The following is a 15,322-nucleotide window of genomic DNA, read 5'->3' as shown; positions in this document are numbered from 1 at the left end:
TCTGATTTACAGCACTTGGCTACAGCCCCCTGGATCCACACAGGGAGCTTGGAAGTGCTCCTGCTTTGCCAGTCCAAAAATGCACATTTGTGCCAAGTGAAAACATCTCCCCACATGTCCCACACCGCCAGTGTGCTGCAGGGATCTCCTTTAGTGCAGATCCCAGCTCACAGCTGGGAGTCCCCCTTCCCTCCACCCCACAGAGACCTGGGCAGCCTCCAGGAACGAGATGAACCCAAACAGGCTGTGCAGGGAAAGCACGAGGCGAGTCCAGCCGAGATTTTTTTCAATCTAAAGGAGAAAAAATTTCGCGGCAGGAAAAGGGCAGAAATAATCTAAACCTCAGCCAGGAGTTTAAATAAGCCCAAGTCAAGCCAGCAATGTGAGAGGAAGCCCTGAACCCCCCCAAGTTTAAGAGCTCTGGGCCCCTCAGGTCAGATTACCTTGAGGTTCTGCAGGAGAGCAGCACATCCCAGCCCAGCTCAGGGTGGATTTTGGGGACAGCTGGAGCAGGTCTGACCTGCTGAGGCTGGAGGGCAACAGCCAGAATTCAAGGAGAAAAAAGAGTTTATTGCTCTGGAGGGATGAATTCAGGTTGGCTCTGCTGGAAGGGAGGGGTTGGTGGTGATAAATCAGTCGGTGGTGCTGGGAGATGGCCCTTCCTGACGCAAAAGCCGTGGCTGTGCACAGATGCTTCCACCTCTTCTTCCATCCCATCTGAGCAAATAACCCCTCCTGGAGCCAGGGAGGGACAGCTGGAGGGGACAGCCCAAGATTTACCCGGGGCCAGAGCCCTGCAGGAGCAGGGGGAGGGCCGGGGGGGCCGGGCAGTCTCAGCTGCTGGGAATTATCGCGGCTCCATCAGCGCCAGGAAGCACACGTTGGGTTTTGCCAACCCTCTGGATCGCTGCTCCTGAGGCCCTGCTCGGGTGCTGAGGGCTGCCTCTGGATGTCTGGAGGTTTTGTGCACTCACCCCAGTGCCTGGGTTTTTGGAAATGCTGCTCTGACACTTTAAAGCAGATGCTGCAGCCCGGGGAGGGCAAGCTCGGGATGAGATCATGGGATACGTTGCATTTGTCCGAGATTTTTCCGTGTAAACATCCTTGTCCTGTTGGGTTTCTGTAAAACTCGAGGTTTCTGCAAAATATCTCTCCCCCTGCAAGTGTCAGCTTTTGTTGGAAGTGTTCATTTCTTCAGGAAAATAAGAATGAAATATTTCCCTCTGGGCTGATGTTAAACTATTCTGTCTGAGTTGCCACAAGTGGAGCTTTCTGGGTAAAAATTGTCACCTGGAATGTTTCTGACAGAAAAATCACGGTGGATTTAGTCAAAGTATTTTGCAAATTCCTCTTGAATTGTGACAATGAACAAAGAAAACCCTGCACAACACCTGGAGTTCTGCCTTTCAGCAGTCTTAAATTGAAATGAGCCTTAATTCAGAAGCACTTCTTTTTTTAGACACTTAATTCCTTTTCACTCAACACACGCACACACACACATATTAAAAAAAGAAAAAAAAGAATATTTGTAGCCTAAAGAATAGATTTTATTCCTATCAAAAGGGTTTGTTTTTTTTTTCCTCATTGTTAATATTGTTTGCAGCCAAATGACAACTCGGGTGTTTAAGTGTCCCAAAAAGATGTTCAAGACCATGATTTTCTCGGGGGAGGAGGGATTATTTTTCCTCTGTGGGTCCCCCCCTGCCTGGGGTTCTGTCCCCCAGCTCTCCAGGGCTGACTGACAGTGTGGGCAGAGGCAGGTTCGTGTCTTGCTGTGCCAGAGGGAGCTGTTTTGACAGATCCCAATGGAAATTGCCCGGGATTCCAGTCCTGCCATTATTCCTTCCTGCGTGTTTCGGATTCCCTGCTCTCATTTTGGGACAAGCAAATGTCAAAACAGCACTGTGGGGGTTTTATCTCCTCTTGTCTCCGAGCCACTCTTGGTTTGCTCCCTTGTATCTCCCACACTCTCGATGGATCAGGAGTGCTTTGGGTTTCCGAGAGGCAGAGCAGCACTTCCCGCTGCTTCTGGAGGGCTTTTCCCTCACCACAGCCTGGAATTCACCTGCTCTTCCTTCATCCATTGAGGGCAGGTTCTCCTGGTGGCACAGCCCCCCTGGGACCTGCTCCAACCTCAGCTGCCACACCTGGAGGTGGTGGGGGAAAAGCCCTGCCCCAAGGAGCCCAAATCCATGGGGAGGATGGGAGGAAGAGCTGGGCAGGTCTTCCTCGTGTGGCTGGGATTGGTTCATCCCCACGGGCACAAAAACAGGCTGGGGAAGTTGGAGCTGTTCAGCCTGGAGACCTCACAGCACCTTCCAGGATCTGAAGGGCTCCGGGAGCTGGAGAGGGACTGTTCAATGGGAACAGGAGTGATGGGTTCAAACTGAAAGAGAGGAAATTTGGGTTAGATATTGGGAAGGAATTGTTCCCTGTGAAGGTGGGGGGCCCTGGCACAGGTTGCCCAGAGGAGCTGTGTCTGCCCCAGCCCTGGAAGTGTCCAAGGCCATGCTGGACAAGGCTTGGAGCAACCTGGGCTAGTGGTAGGTGTCCCTGCCCATGGCAGGGGGTGGCACTGGATGGGCTTTAAGGCTCTTCCATCCCAAACCATTCCAGGATTCTGTGATTCCACAAAAGCCCTCAGCTCATCACCGGGGGCAGACAACCCATTCCTTCCAAAAAACTTTCTACCCAGTTTCCCTCTATCCCCCACTTAAACACGGGGGTTTGAAAAGTCCATTCCACGGCATCACATTCCCCAGATCCGTGTCTTTTCCAGCTGGGAGCAGGTAGCTGTGGGCAGAGAGCTGCCTGACCTGGATTTCCACTCTCCCTTGACTAGGGGAGTCTTGCTCTGCTGATGCCTAATTACATCCAGGCAAATGTTATTCCTGGAGCTTGGGTTCCAATCTCAGCTTCTAAATGAAGCCGTTTGTGGGATGTGGGGGAAGGGGGATGAGCAGCCACAGCCCCATTAACGATGGAAGGGGAGTTAATGAGTCCTGAAGAAATCCTGCATCTCACTGCCTGCCTGGCAGAGTGGACCTGCTTGTAACGGTGGTTTATTGAACTGCATTTTTTCCCTCTTCTTTTTAAAGTTCCTAAATATTTTATGAACACCTGTAGGGCAAGGCATCAGCTTCTCTCTCCTCGCCAGGCCGTGATAACTTACTCGGTGCTTTTATTGCGTGTTAAATTCTTTATGGGTGTAATTGTGAAACCTTCAGATGTGTTTCCAGGGCAGTCTTTGTGGTTGTCCCCTCAATGTGGTGACAGCCAGCAGTGGGGTGTGTTCTCAGTGTTGTGCCTCTCCCTTTATGTTGCAGGTGGCACCTAAAAGTCTCCAGTGGGCACCATGTTCGGCTCTCCCCGTGAAAACGCAGCCAAATCCCTGCTGGGGGGTATTTCCCTGGGCTGGATCCTGCCCAGCCTGTGTGGAAGTTGGGAAGGATGTGGTGGCTGCTGGCTGTGAGCTCGTGTTTGCTCAGGAAAGGTTTGCCATCGGAGGGGCAGCATTAACGGGAGTGATGGATGTGCACGGCGACGATTCCTGGCACATCTGAAACTGGGAGAGCCAGGGGAGAGCTGTGCTGGGCTTCCTGGCCTGCCTCTGCTTCCTCTGAAATGAATCCTAAGTTGGCAGTGATGTAAAGGGGAGGGAGACAGGGATTTCTGGTTGTGACCCCGTGTCTGTGGGGTTATTTTGACCCCCCCCGCAGGGAGCCCTGGTTTCGCTGCTTCGTCTTTGAGGTGTTTGTGAGCCACTGGGCTCTGCTCTGGAATTACAGGTGGGGGAATAGGGTTGTGATGGAGAAATGGACCAGGACAAATGCAAATGCCAACATCTGCCTTTGATTCTGGCAGATAACTTGTTCGGTTGCTCATGTCTCTCTGATTTCACTTTCCAGCTTCAGGGATGCACGGCAGGAGGGGGCAGACAGGGAAAGAGAAGCTCCAAGGGAATGCTGAGAGAACATGGAAGAGAGAAGAATAATTTTAAAAATATATAAACAGAGGTATTCACGCTGGAAATGTCATCCTAAGAGTTCCTGCCTTTCTGTTCAGAACCGAGAGTGACAGGCAGGAAAAAAAACTCACGTCCCATTGCTTCCACAGCAGGTCCTGGCTGGGAAAGGGGAGGCACAGAAGCACCTGAGCCTGCAAGGAAGGCTCCCAGTCCCCAAATCATGGGCTTCACTTTCTTGTGGAAGCTGTCCCCTAAATGTGGCCCTGGGAATTCAGCCCTGACGGGTGTGTGAGCAGAGCTGGGGAAGCCAATTTGCTGAGAGGGACCCCGGCTGCTTCTCGTCTCTGGCAAAACCTCGCGCAGCACCTCGGGGGAGACACAGCCTTGAAATCTTAATTAAAAAGCAGAAAGCAGGGCTTCATGCTAGGCTGATATTGTGACTCTCTTCCCTTTATGGACAATTCTTATGCAAGCTCCCACTGTGTCTGTGGAATTGCTAATTTAAGGGAAGCTGCAGATTTGTGCAGTGCAGGGCCTGTGTCAGCAGTGTTTAACATCAGGAGATCGAGGTGTGTGCTGAACCCTGGCGTTGTTAGAAACTTTCTTTTTGTTTCTTGCAATCCTTCCTTTCTTGTCATCTACTTCAGAAGGCACCAGAAGGAGCATTGTCACCACCTGGGGTGTGTGGAGAGAGCACCAATAAACCAAAGTGTCACCAGCCAGCATTAAAACCCCGCTCACGGCCCCACAGTAGCAAGGTCTGTGTCAGCAGAAGATACCACATGTGGGCTCCCCACTCCTCAGGTTCCATCTGGAATTTTCAGGGGGAACAGCACAGAGTTCTTGGACAAATGCACAAACATCTCTGACCAGGAAGGCTGAGGAGAGAATTTGAGAGACCTGTGATTTGTTTTTTGCATGGATCCAAGCCTGGTGGAAACTTTGGAAAGCCAGGCTGGCATTGCTAAATCTGGGCCAGGCTACAACCAGTGGATGTGACAGAGCTGTCCCATCTCCAGCTGAACATGAATCCCTCTAGAGAGGGTTGGCTTTCTTTTCATGCCTGATTAGGGCAGTACAAGCTCCTCTTTTGATGCATGACTTTGAAAAATTTAACTTAATCCCTTTAGTTTCTACATCTTTTTGAGCAAATAAAATCTTCTGTCCCATTATATCGGGAACCTGGTAGTGATGGGAAGGCTTAGGAGGTCTGAAAATACAGATTTTTGGGATGGTCCTAACAGAAGCACTCCCAGAATTAGGGAGATTTTAAGAACAGGCTACACCTTATGGAGATGGGTGACCCCAGGGGGATCCATAGCTCCTTTGTGGGTCTTTTGGGCACCTGGACCTTGCCAGACACCAGATTTTGGCCAGGCATGACTTGCACTTCCCTGCAGAGATTTAAGAAAGATTTCAGTTCAGATTAGTGCCAGCAACAGATGAAATCCAAGATAACTTTCTCTCTCCCCTTATGGAGGAAGGACATTTCCAGACAGTGCCTAATCCAATTGTGAAACTCTCTGCCAGGGCCAGGGGAGACCAAACCCAGAAATGGGTTTGCAAAGTCATTAGACAAATATGGCCAGAAAAGGGCCATCAAGGGCTTTTAAACACGAGTTCCTTACGGATCTGTCTGGCTCAGGAAGGCCCCGAGCTGCAGATGGCCAGAGTCAGGAAGGGTTTATGGCCTCCTGCCTGTCCTGCTCCTGTCCCAGCCCTACAGGAGACTGGCCTCGATGGACTTTTGATCTGATCCAGGAAGCTCTTCTTCCACCCTTATCACAGATGGCCTCTGAGAAATGATAAGAGATTGAGCAAAAGGGGAGGTGGAAGAAAACTCAGATTGGATCTCTGTTGTCAGCTCCTCGCAGGAAGGCAAGATTGGGATGTAATCTGGGTCTTTCCCCTTGTCCCAGGGGTGTCCAAACTCTCTCCCTGTGGTCCAGCTGTGAGGATACAGCCCAGATGTTTGCAGAAGCTGGGAAGAGAAACATCCTCCCTCCAGCTCGTGGGTACAGGGCTGGGGGGGGGATGATTTCTCTGGGGACTGTTGATCACAGGGGTCCAGGAGAGCTTGAACATCTCCAGGCTGCCAAGAGAGTGAGAGGACTGGCACAGCAAAGCCATTTGCAGACAGAACAGGCCAGGCAGAGGCAGCTGATGGATTAGTCTCTCATCTTAGGGAAGAGAGGTTTGCGTCTGCCTACGGGCACGGCTGTAAATGAGCCCCTAATGGATTCTGCTCCTAAAACTTCCCTGTAATACAGAAATAGCTGCATCCCTCACAAGCAGGAAAGGGGAGGGGGGGCTGATAAAGGCTTTGAGTTACACAGGAGGGAAGGGATGCTGAAGCCCCTGGCAAAGAAACCTCTCCTGGAGCAGGCTGGGTGGTGTGAGACTGGGAAGAGACTGGTAAACGGGAGATGTGGCCACCTCCCTCCCTCCCGAATTCTATGTGCTGATGCTAGAATAACAAACGTCCCAAAGATATTAGTCCCTGTAAAGCCTCGCCCCAAACAAACACCTCACTCGGGATCAGCGACGCACCTTTCACCTGCCCCCGCTTCATCCCCGCACATCGGGCCCCCCAGTTCGGCTCAGGGAGCCTTGGAATGTGGGGGATCACCCTCCCCCTCCGCATCCCCTCCCTGCCGAGGCAGCTCCCGCTCTCCCGCTGGGTTTAACGGAGGGAATCGCGGCTTCCCAGCGCTCGGCAGGGCCGGGACTCGGGATGCTGAACAGCTCCGCACCGGCGTCTGCAAAAAAACCGGCAAACAAACCCCTAAACAAACACACGGCGTCTGCTCCGCGGGGACTTCGCTGTCTCTGAGCGGGTTTGGAGCTCCTGGATGCCCAGAGTTGATCCTGGACATCCCCCCAGCCTCGGCGGGGGATGACGGCTCAGGGGACTGCAGGAGCAGGGATGAGGTGCTGGGGGACACCTGGTCTAGTGGAAGGTGTCCCTGCTCCTTCCACAAGATGGGATTTAAGGTCTCCCCCGGCCCAAATTGTTCCACGGTTCTGATGCTGGGAAATGAGGTGGGGTCAGAGGGGAAACGTGGGCTCTGCCCCAGCAGCTCCAGAGCTCAGGTTGAGCTGAGCAAAGCCAGAGGTGGAGGGGGTCCTTGACGAACCGATGGAGGCAAGGTCAGCTGTGAGCCTGAAAAGCCCCAAAATACCCGTGAAGTGGGGTGAAAGGCTTAGCAGGCAGCACCTCTTGCCTTGCTGAGGGGTTAAACAGCAGCGGGGAGATGCAGGGCCCCGTGCAGAGCCATCGCAGCAATGCCCTCTCCTGGAGACTTCTTCCTCTGAATCCTGGAAGAATCTGGAGATTTAGGATGCTCCAACTGGGGAAAACTCCAGTTGGGCAGGGCTGTTTTCTTTCAGTTTTATTTCCCCCCCCCCCCCATCAATCAGGGCTGTGATTTTTCTTTCTCCCCAAAGTTCTTTTAGTTTACCAGTGCCAGCAATCTTTTCCAGGGCCAGAATAAAATCCCCAGATATATGGGATTCTCCAGCCCTGGTGGGACTTGAATACAGGTCACCCAAGTCCCCAGTGCCCATCCCACGTGCATCTCTTTGCTCTCCCCATGCAGAAGGACAGCAGCCAGAGCCCCCCCTGAGCAGTGACAACAGAGATGAGCAGAGCCAGTTCTCATCTCTTCATCTTTCAGGTGAAGTCCCACTGACCTGATAAATATAAGAAAATCAGTCTGTGGCTTGAGGCAAGGGGTAACTCACAGGATATTTGCCTGGAGCTGAGCAGTGCAGAAAACAAGAGTGGCTGCAGGAGCAGGAGTGGAGCTTCCACTCGCCGGAGGCTGGAGCCCCTCTGCTCTGGAGCCAGGCTGGGAGAGCTGGGGGGGTTCACCTGGAGAGGAGAAGGCTCCAAAGAGACCTTAGAGCCCCTCGCAGGGCCTAAAGGGCCTCCAGGAGAGCTGGAGAGGGGCTTAGGACAAGGGATGGAGGGACAGGACACAGGGAATGGTTTCCCACTGCCAGAGGGCAGGGATAGATGGAATATTGGGGAGAAATTCTTCCCTGTGAGGGTGGGGAGGAACTGGCACAGGTTTTCCAGAGAAGCTGTGACTGCCCCTGGATCCCTGGAAGTGTCCAAGGCCAGGTTGGACAGGGCTTGGAGCAACCTGGGCTAGTGGAAGATGTCCCTGCCCATGGCAGGGGGTGGGACTGGATGGGCTTTAAGGTCTCTTCCAACCCAAACCATTCCATGATTCTCCCTTATCCCAGTAAAGCTGTAGGGAAAAGAAGCCCAATCCAGCTCAAGTCAAACTGGAGAGAAGTCCTGGAGTTGCCAGCCTGGTCTGGTCAAGAGGATTGGGCCCTGCAGTGCAGCAGCCCTGGAGCTGCTTCCCAGACCCGCTGCCCTGTTCTGCAGCCCTGCACATTTGCTCCTACTGAAATCTGCCTTTCAAATGGGCGACCCCTGCAAGGTGCAGAAAGTGCCCTTTGGCTTCTCTGCTGTGCCAGGCTCAGCCCTGGCACTCCCTGTGCCCACACCACCCTCCCCTGAGCCGAACCCAGAGTTCAAGGGGTTGAAAATCCTTCTGTTTGGAGGTCACGGGGACGATGTTGGGCGTTGGACGAAGCCTGGCAGACGTCGCCTTGCAAGGAATCTTTTTAATCTGCCAGATGATTTCCTTCCCCTTCCCTTCCATCATTTTTATGGGCCCGCAGGTCTCGCTGTGTCTCGGTGGGAGGTGGGATCCAGCCCGAGCTCCTGATTCATCTCTGCTAATTCCTTTTGCCATTTGCCATAATAACAATAATCAAAATGAATTAATTCGGCATTAGTGGCGAAGGAACGTTGGAACTGCACGGGAAAGGTGCTGCAATCAAATAAGATACATGTCAATTCAAAGGAAGATCTCTTTATCTCTTTAATAGCTTTTTACCTGCCTGGGACTGCATTTTACTCTCAAGGACGGACTGTGGTATTAATACAACTTTTAGTTGTTCTGAGATGTTTTTTATCTTTCACAGCTTGTTCTAAATATTTTAGTAAACATAAAGCAGTTGTCTTCCTTTCATCCTCCCTTAAAACGAGGCAGAAGATGATAAAAACTCTAGTTTTCCCCTCAACGAACGTACCTTTTTGTGGCTTATTGGGAATCAGGCAAAATGGATCAATTAGGGGCTTGTGTGGAGCTGCTTCTTGTTTATGGGGTGATAACTCCAGGCAGAGAGAAACAAACTCTCCGGGTATGTGGCTACAGCATTTATTAAAAAGATGTATTTATACCAGGGAAACAGGAAACACCATCAATTTATTATGAGCACTGGGCAAAGGTCAGACTAATAAAGAACTTATTGAAAATGGGACTTGGGTGCCAGATTTAGGGTCTTGGCTAAAACAGATGCTCAACTACACACCCCCCCACACACCCCCTCCCTTTCAAGGGTTCCTGACTTGTCAAGGTTCATCACCCCTGGTGAGAGGAGGGGAGATGCTCAGGGACTGTCACCTCCTCTGAGATGGGACCTGAGTGATGATGGGGGGACAGAGATGAGATGCTGGATGCACCTGCCTTGGGCCACTTCAAGCTCTGGTGGCTTTGTCATGATGCTCCAGAGTGTTTGTGGCTCAGCCAGCTGCTGGCACTGCCCAGCCCTTCTCTCTTTGTGGGACATCTTTGGCCCTGTCTCCATGTCCTGGGGAACACCCAGCAGAGATTTCCCTTCGCTCACAGGAGGTGTGAGGCTGTTCCTGGAGGGAAAGGCTTTACTTCCATCCTCCTGCTTTGCAGGGAGGAGACACTGGGTGGGAAGAAAGTGCTCTGACTACGTGGAGATCTCAGAGAGTTCAGCACAGCCAAGGGCCACCTGAGTCACAGAATCCCAGAATGTGCTGAGCTGGAAGGGACCCCCAAGGATCATGGAGTCCAACCCTCAGCCCTGCACAGGCCCAGCCCCAAGAGTCACCCCCTGTGCCCCAGAGGATCAGCCAAACCCTCCTGCAGCTCTGGCAGCCTTGGGGCTGTGCCCACTGCCCTGGGGAGCCTGGGCAGTGCCCAACCAGCCTCTGGGGGAAGAACCTTTGCCTGAGATCCAACCTGAGCCTGCCCTGACACAGCTCCAGCCGTTCCCTGGGTGCTGTCCCTGTTCCCCCAGAGCAGAGCTCAGTCCCTGCCCCTCCTCTGCCCCTGCCCAGGAATTGGAACTGCACTGAGGTCTCCCCTCAGTCTCCTCTGCTCCAGCTGAACACACCAAGTGCCCTCAGCTGCTCCTCTCAAAGCCCTTCCCCATCAATTTATTTTAACACTGGGTAAAGGTCAGACTAATAAGGGACTTACTGAAAATGGGACTTGGGTGCCAGATTTAGGGTCTTGCCTTAAACAGATGCTCCGCACTCGAGGCTTCCTCAGCAGCAGAGGGACTTGTTGAGGTTCACCATCCTTGGGCTGAGGGAAACCCTCCTTTGGACACCCTCATATCTTCCTTGTACTGTGGTGCCCAAAACTGCCCCCAGTATTCAAGGCCAGCAGTCCTTCTCTGGGGGTAAAGAACAGATGGACCCACCCGAGCTTCTGATTTGCACCAGGGCCGTGCAGGAGCTTGTCATGAGGTCCCCACGAACTTCTCCAAAGGTTCCTCAGCCCCAGCAGCAGGAAATCATCCCAGGGTGGCAGGTTCAGCCCCGGGGGCCATTCCGTGCCCTGGTCTCTATTTCCCTGCCGTTCCATCCAGGAGAACATGGCGGGGTGAAACACGAAAGGCACAAATTAGAATTACCTCGCCGGTGTGACGGGTAGGTCCTCCCGCGCGCGGAGGAGCTGAATGGAATGATAAATCCCACCGCTTAAACCGTGTAATGAATTTTCCTGGAGATTTGTCTCAGAGTGAAGAGAGGGAGAGGAGGGGGGGGGAGAAAAGTATGAAATTCTCCTCGGATTTTGCAGCAGGGTTGCAGGCAGCTCTGACTGAAAAGTGTAAATCTGAAGAGTCTGTGCCTGCGGCGCATCCAAATAAGTTCCCCTTCCTTAATAGTCCTGGGTGCAATTTCCAGGGAAACGTCAAATCTTCTTTCCCTCCGCTGGCATTTGGTCTAATAACATTATTTTGTCCGAGGAGCCTGCAGAACTAACGTGTTCCAGCAGTAATCCTGCAGGTAAATATAGAAAAGAGGATTTTTTCTTTTTTTTTTGCATTACATGAAAACGTTTTTCGTGCTGTGAGGGACTTTCGTGGGGGGTTGGAAAATCCTGGGCCGTTGATTTGTTGGGTTGGCCTTGGATAAATCACTGTCCTCTCAGTACTTATTTCTCCTGCCCTCGCTGAACTTCTCATGGATTTAGGTTTCGAGGCCTTTGGGGCAGTTTTTGCTGGATTTTTAGGATTTCTGAAAGAGAAAGGAGCGAGAGGCCCATGTTGGGCATGTTGTTCCCTCCCAGCTCCAGCCTGGGAGGGAAGGACACCACGATAGAGCCTTTCTTTGAAGGGAAACAAGCAAGAAACATAAAAGAGCCAGATTTTTCCTCAAAAGCAGATTTCAGGAACCCACAGACTGTGCCTGATGCAACCTCCTTCCCAGCGAGCTCCAAAGGAACACGGATTTAGTGAATGACAATCCAAAATATCGATCCTGTTCCTCTAAAATGTACATTCCAGGGCATAAGTGAACCCATCTATCAATCTGTAGATGTGTTTTGATGACTGCAAACAGGAAACCCCAGTTCTTTCCATGCAGGCTGTACATGGAGAAGGAGGCTGGGAAGTGAACCAAGACCTCATCAAGCCTGGGGAGCTCCTGGCAGGATGAAGACCTCAGTTCACAACTTTCCAGCTCGGAAAAATCAGGATCTCTGTGTAATCCAGGCTGTCCCACCACTGCCAGCAGCTCCCACCCTCCTTTCCACACCTCAACATTGAGCTACACCCTATTTTCTTTTTAAAAATTCATGTTTTTTTAAGAGAGGCCCAAAGGAAAAACCCTTCGAGTTGCCCCCTGTGGGAAAGGAGCATGGGGTGTGAGCAAACCTACAAATATGTGCTAGGAAAATCCCTAAAAAATGATATTCCCTCAGGGAAAAGAGGAATGTTCCTCTGTGTTCAGATCATGTCATCTCACCTCACCTCACTGTTTTTATTCAGAATCAGGGTGTTGGTTGTCCTGGCCAGTGGGTTTGTGCAGAGATGCAGCAGATTTTAAAGGAATTCTGAGGGTTCTCTGCAAAATACACAATTTAATATAAAGAAAAAATTAAAAAGTGAGATGTTTCATGCAAATGAGTCCCTGATACAGCATCACCTGGCCTTGGCTTATGAAAAAAAGGAAAGGTTTTCATGGGATCTTCTGAGCTTCGGGGGCTCCTTTTTGATTCTCAAATTGCACTGGGGGGGTTCAGGTTGGACACCAGGAAGAATTTCTTCATGGTAAAGGTTGTTAAACATTGGAAGGGGCTGCCCAGGGAGGTGGTGGAGGTGTCCAGGGAAGGACTGGCCGAGGCACTCAGTGCTCTGGGCTGGGGGACAAGGTGGGAACCGGGCACAGGGTCCCACGATCTCAGGGATGTTTTCCAACCCAAATGCCTCTGGGATCCTGTGATGGCATCTCCCTCCCTGTCCCTGCTCTCACTCAGCCCTCCAAGCCCATCCATCTCGTCCAACAAGGGGCAATCCTGGATTTGTGGCCCGAGGTCCATCAGTCACATCGACGGCTCCGGTTCCAGGTGGGACATCAATGGGAGCACCAGCCATGACAACTTGGACACACAAAGGCACCAGGCCACTCACAGCTGCTCAATGAACCTTGGCACTCACAGAAAGGTAATGAAGAGGAAGAGAAGGTTTAAACAATTAATTTTCCTGCCTCATTCCCCCTTCCCGTGTCTCTTTTTCCCTTTGCTTTCACCCCTTTCCTTTGGGAGGGGAAGGGTCGTGTCTTGCTCAGGGGGGGTCCTAAGGGGGCAAAGTCCTCGTGGCCACCACAGTCACCACAGCCAGGGCTGGGGGGGATCAGAGGCAAGGGAAGAACTGAGCAGCCACCCCAGTTCTCCCAAAAATGCTTCGCCCCAAAAGTACTTCACCCCAAAAATGCTTCACCCCAAAAATGCTTCAGAATATTGCAAAGGGAAGAAAAGGGTAGGGAGTGCTCATTTTTGTGTGTGTGTGTATATATATATAATATATATATATGTGTATTATTGATTACGAAAATTATAATATTATATTATAACATTACATTAAAATAATTAAAAATAATTAAAACTAAAATTATATACCACATTACCATATTATTATATTNCCCAAAAATGCTTCACCCCAAAAATGCTTCAGAATATTGCAAAGGGAAGAAAAGGGCAGGGAGTGCTCATTTTTGTGTGTGTGTGTATATATATAATATATATATATATGTATTATTGATAATACGAAAATTATAATATTATATTATAACATTACATTAAAATAATTAAAAATAATTAAAACTAAAATTATATACCACATTACCATATTATTATATTATATTAAAATTATATTATATAGATAATATGTATAGCATTCTGCAATTCATAAATTTGAGACTTATAACCCTAAGCCCAAATTTTTTCTCCCTCTTCTGCCCCTGTTTTGCTCTGGCTGGGCAATGGGAATTTCTTTGCAATATCTCATCTAATCCTGTCCTCTGTCAGTATAAGATATTCCTTCTCGTCCTGTCCCTCCAGGACCTTGTCCAAAGTCCTTCTCCAGCTCTCTTGGAGCCCCTGCAGGCACTGGAAGGGGTTACAAGTTCTCCTTGGAGTCTTCTCTTCCCCTACTCCAACCCACCAGCTCCCAACCCCCTGCCATGTGATCCTGAGCAAAGAGTGTCTTCCCAAATCCTGTTTTTGCCTGGATTGAGCTGTGGAACACGAGGCTGTTTGTTTGCACACAGCTGAAATTTGCTCTCCTACCCACAAGTGTTGCAGTGCAAATTACACTTTTCCTGTGTTTGGGCCTTAGATTATGGAGCTAAAATTAAATTTAAACTCTTTGGCAGAAAGGTAATTTTTCCTAATCACTCAGGCTGCCACGCAGATCTCTGCGACTTGATTACGTTCTAATTAGATTAATTGGATGGAGAATAATTTCCTTCTCCGAGAAGATCAACTACAAAAGACAAGCAACTCTGTAGACTCTGCAGGGGGTGGGGGGGAAAAACACACAACAAAAAAAACCCCAGCCCTTGTTCAGAGCTTTAAAACCAAAGCACAAAACGCCCAGTAATTAAATTGTGAAAGAATTTATGAGCATATTTGGATGACCTAGGGGGTTGTTTTTCCTTCCTTTCCCCCTCACCCCCTTTCATAATTTTCCCTTGTGCTCTGCCTCCTTTTCTCGGGGCCTGTCAAATGAGATGTGGAATTCCAATTCCTTCCATTGATTTTTGAGATAAAAATTTAAGAAACTCAAAGTAACAAAAGGTTGCACTCCTGTGTTCTGCATGTGAAATGGGTTGTCTTTGTTCCAGGGGCAGAAAATATTGAGCTGTGTAATGCCTGGAGGTCTTTGGCCTGAATACTAATAGTCATTATTTACCAGAAATGAACACGAGCCAAGGAGGTTCAGCACCCCCTGATTGGCTTTGGCATCCCAACAAAGGCACGGAATGAGGGACAAGGGACATGACAAGTGGATCCAGCTCAATTCTTTCACCTCACCCAACTTTATGAGCTGAGCTGCCTGTGAATTAATGTCCTGCAGTCCTTTTGCTGGAAGCATCTGGTTGCTGGTTGTTCCCAAACCGCCTGGAATGTGCTGGGAGGAGGAGGAGGAGGAGGCTGCATTCCCCATGTCCTTGCCAGGTTCTTTTTTTGCCCTTCCCTTAGGCAAGTGCTCACCTCTGCTGGGCACGAGTTCAGAGCTGAGGTGGGAGAACTCGTGGCTATAAATTCCCTGCTCGCCTGGGAGACACGGTTGTCGAGCAGGACGGCCCTTCCCTGCCGTGAGTTTTGTGGGGATGGGAAAGATGCTGAGCTGCAAGAGCAGCCTGGGGGTGGCTGGGGACCCACGGGGGGGGCCACGGGGAGGTGTCAGCTGGAAACTCATCCTTGAAGCTCCTGCTGTCTCTCAGCACCAGGACGAGACACGTCAGGGCCCGTTAACTTCTGGGAAGGACACGGAGGCTCCTCAGTTGCTCCCTGCTGTGTCTTAAAAATCCATGGGTGATTAGATCAGAAGGGCAGCTTTGCCACTTGACCTTCAGTGTGCCCAGGGAGGTCAATTAGAAGGGCACAAACGTGACCAGGTCTGCTCTGGTGACTCAGGTCGGTGCTGCTCTTTTCTGAACTGTCACAGAATCACAGACTTACTGAGGCTGGAAAAGCCCTCCAAGGTCATCGAGTCCCCCCTGTGCCC

The sequence above is a fragment of the Manacus vitellinus genome, unplaced genomic scaffold (genome assembly GCF_001715985.3).
Source record: "Manacus vitellinus isolate BGI_N305 unplaced genomic scaffold, ASM171598v3 scaffold_52_pilon, whole genome shotgun sequence".
Lineage (NCBI taxonomy): Eukaryota > Metazoa > Chordata > Aves > Passeriformes > Pipridae > Manacus > Manacus vitellinus.
The sequence above is the reverse complement of the archived record's forward strand: the minus strand, read 5'-3'. Positions refer to the sequence as shown.